Below are 4017 nucleotides of genomic sequence, written 5' to 3'. Positions count from 1 at the left end.
TGGGTCATCTAGTAATCCTATGCATATTTTGTTTTTTTAGGAACTGCCATATTGTTTTCCACAGTAGCTGCACCATTTTTTTTTGGGGGGGGGGCTCTAGAAACCATAATTTATTGAATACCCATTATTTCATACACCATGTACTAAGTGTTGTATAGTCATTTTCTCATTTGAATTCTCATAAAACCTTGAGGTAGGTATTATCATCATTTACAAATGAGAAAACTTAGGTCCACTGCCCAAAGTCATATAGTCACCAGCAGAGATTTGTCTGTTGATGAAAGCCCATGCTTAATTAATTAATTTATTTTTTAATTGTACCCATCTAGGTGAGCCTTGAATAAAAGGTAATATGCTGTCAAACTCTGCAAAGACCCCCTTGATAGCAGCGGCTGCTGTCCATGCTCAACACTGGTAGGGATACATTGAAGCTGACTTGATGTTTTTTTTTTTTTTTCTACTTATCATATTCCATGGTTGACCTGCTTTAGACACTTGTATCCCATGGGCATGACCACTGCTGGCTTGTAGATTTTGCCTTCTCTACTAGCTGTGGTCCTGATGCTCTTGCAAGGATTGTCCCAGCTTCTGATTGACCAGGATCACTGCTGCCTGATGGTCTCTAATTAGCCCCTTCCCAAAGGCAACAGCTGCCACCAAGGTATCGCTGTCTTCAGGGTTAAAGGGCTGCTTGTTTGGCCAGAGACCTTCATTTTATGATTCTCACTCATCCTTGCTGATTTTCTCCAGAGGTTTGAGCACATTTTATTCAAGCTTGGAATCTGCTGCTGAGCTCCATCAACACCAGTTTGGACAGTGTCCACTGCTACTTGCTTCTCCTGCTCTTCAACCTTAGGGTCAAGTTGGTTCTCAAATGGCCAGGGACTGTCTCATGGCTAAAAACAGGTACTTGTCCTTCCTTCATCTGCTACATGAGAACTTCATCTTGGGTCTGGGGACAACACCAGAGGAATAAATGACCTGGTTGTGGAACACAGGTGTTTTCTTATGCTTAAGGATTTTGTTAAGAGTGTTTAACTTTCCAGAGAACAATGAAAAGCTGTCTAGGTCAGAGGGCCAGGTCAGCCAGTTATACTCTTTCTCCAGCTTGTAAATGAAAACTTCCTAGTGGTCTCCTCAGGTCGGCCCCTTGCCTCCACAGGGCACCTGATGATACTCCAAACTGCTTCTCTGTACTGCTACAGCTGTGGCTGCAGCACCCTGGTTCTCACCTTTCCTGTGCTTTTGGTGTCATGCCAAAAAATATCAATGCCAATTCCAGTTTGGGGAAGAATTTTCCTTGTGTTTTCCCCTGTATGAATTTTATAGTTTTACCTCTTACATTTAGGTCTTTTTTTTTTTTAAATGCTGGGTATTGAACCCAGGGCCTTGTGCACGAGAGGCAAGCACTCTACTATATCCCCATGCCTCGATCTGTTTTTAATTAACTTCTGTATAGGTGTTAGAGAAGGGCCCAAGTTAATTCTATTGCGTGTGAATATCCAGCTTTCCTGCCACCATTTGTTAAAGAGACTGTCCTTTCCGAGTGAATGGTCTTGGCAACTTTGTCACAAATTATTTGACCACATATGAAAGGATTTAATTCTGAGCTCTTCCTTCTATTCTGTTGGTTTATATAGCTAACTTTATTCCAGTACTACACTGTTTCGATTAATGTTAGCATTATAGTAAGTTTTGAAATCGGGAAGTAAGAGACTTGCAGCTTTGTTTTTATTTAGATTGTTTTGGCAATTCAGGGCTTCTTGATACTCCATATCTTCCTTATCTTTTAAAAAATGTTCTCCTCTTATTAAAACTGTTTTTTTTTTTTTCAGTCTCCTATTCCTCCTTTTTACTGTAATCAACATTCTTGAGAGTCTTTATCCTTAGTCACTAAGGTCACCTCCCAATTTTCTTCTTAACCCTTTGTCACCTGGGTGTCATTGTCACCACTGACTGCAGCTCATTTTGTAAAGTTCATCAACGATCTTTCTCTTTTTAAACTTAGGGGACACTTTGCCTGACCCCATCAGCTGCATTTGAGACCAAAATCCTCTTCTTATGTGATAGAATATTCCTTGTTTAGCTCCTTGAAAACTGTGCCCCCTGAGTTCTTTCTGTCTGATTAACCTCTTGGGTTTTCTGACTATACTCCTGAATTCTTTCTCTTCTCATTTTGTAAAGGCTTCTGGGTGATCCATCGCATTCCCCTGACCTCAATGATTTCATTAGCCTAATTACCAAGTTTTGCATTTCATAGTTATAAAAATGTATGAAAAATAAAGTGCAGGTCTAAAATTATACAAAGGTGTAGGAATAAGGAAAAGAACACAAAAATAACAAAGGAAGCAGATATAAATTGAAACAAAAGAAAGTTTAGGGCTAAGAAAACTCTTAAATTTTTTAATTTAATGTTTAAAATTTTTTAATGATGAAGCTCCTAAAGTTATTGATGGAATTTTTTTCCCCAACCATCTACTTCCCTGACGTGCATCTTGACCAGGCTGCAGAATGACTCATCATTGGTCTTAAAAACATATCATGTAAACCTATAATATAGAAAAAAAATGATAAATTTGTCAATGGTTTTAACACAATGAGTAGGTAGCAAGGATAGGATCTTCCAACTTTAGATAATTGTGGGGAAAAGTTGCTCAAATGTTCTAGTCCTGGAGTGTTTCAGATTGTCCTGATAGAACAAGAGTAAGTCTCAGTTCTAGACAATATTTATAAAGAGGGTATGTCTATTTTCTATGTGCAAATCCAGACATGTCTGGATTTTCAGGGCTATTTAACCAGAATGAAGAGCAAGCCCTTCATAGGGCTGGGCAAATGTCTGAGCTGGCATTGGACCCTAGGCTGTTTCCTTGAGGAGTAAGAAGGATTTCACATAGAAGGTTATGTGATAAAAGCTGGGATGGGAACAGGGGACATTGAAAGAATTAGGAACAATCACACAGATTGTTTTTTTGATGCAGACCTTCCTGAAATAAGTGCCAGGGCTTAGCCAAAAGCACTTTAATTAATTATTAAAGTCAAGCAAAAAGTTTAGCATTGGAAGGCTGAGCAAACTCAGACAGTCCTGCTTGGTGGCTTGATAACTGGAAGGTTCCAAAGGAGGGTCCATCCTAGCCTGCTCTTTTATTTTGTTTTCCTGCAGGAAAGCTATAAGTGCAGAGTTCTACAGAAGAAAAATGGGTTTTTATAATTGATATGTGGATGCTTCTGTTCATATAACCGATGTATCAGGCAAACAATCAGGATGTACACCTTGCAATAGAATTCAAGGAAGGATTTGGGGGACCCACATTGTTATTCATTTTCTGTTATCCAGTTTTAGAAGGGTAACAGTTCAATGCTGGATTATGTGATGCAAACTACACAGATCACAGACTGGGGCAAGAGAAGAAGTGCAATTATCTTTCTGCCCCAATGACAAGCTCAGCACCTTCTTTTCCCTTTGTCATATGCTGAGCTCACCAGCTGGGCCCCTGGGATGGCTTTGCCCATATTTAGGTTCATATCAGCTACATTTTACCTGGGTTTGGTTTCTTTGGTCCCCATCCCACTCTTCCCATGATCAAAACTATGTCTTTTCTTTGTTCTTCTGGGTAACAAAAGCTCTTCTGAAAGTTTATTCTGAGCCAAGAAATTCAAGGGATAATACTTTATAAATGATGATACCCATAGAAATTGTCTTTGATCAGGACCATTTAAAATCTGGTCCCACAGCAGTTAATTTTATGATGTTAACACTGGTGACATGTGAGCTTGTCGGGGATGTCTCCTGAGGTGGTTGATGGTCTGGTCTTTATCAGGAAGTGGGTATTCAAAGCATAGAGGAAAGGGTAGTGTAACCCGTCAGCCCGGGATCTTGCAGAGCCTGGACTTGTTTTTCTTTTCTGGGGAACAAAACTAAGGACAGTTTGAGGAGTAGGGGGTTGGGGTTGCTTTGAATGTTTGAACTGATTCCCCTTGCTAGTTAAGAAATCACTGTGGCATGGCTGTTTGCTGCGG

At 39.9% G+C, this 4017-nt stretch overlaps 1 pseudogene across 1 annotated transcript; it reads right to left on the bottom strand.

Moving 5' to 3' along the window:
• Window positions 1–487: 487 nt before the first annotated feature.
• On the bottom strand, window positions 488–3564 carry LOC308631665 (mediator of RNA polymerase II transcription subunit 8-like; annotated as a pseudogene). The gene is made up of 2 exons: window positions 3539–3564; window positions 488–1205 (listed from the first exon to the last, which is right to left on the bottom strand). The product of its transcript is annotated as a mediator of RNA polymerase II transcription subunit 8-like (transcript).
• Window positions 3565–4017: the final 453 nt, after the last annotated feature.

This window comes from Spermophilus citellus, assembly GCF_964194105.1.
Source record: "Spermophilus citellus genome assembly, chromosome: 12".
Classification (NCBI taxonomy): Eukaryota; Metazoa; Chordata; class Mammalia; order Rodentia; family Sciuridae; genus Spermophilus; species Spermophilus citellus.
Note: the sequence above shows the minus strand (reverse complement) of the source record. Positions and strands in the feature narration are given on the sequence as shown.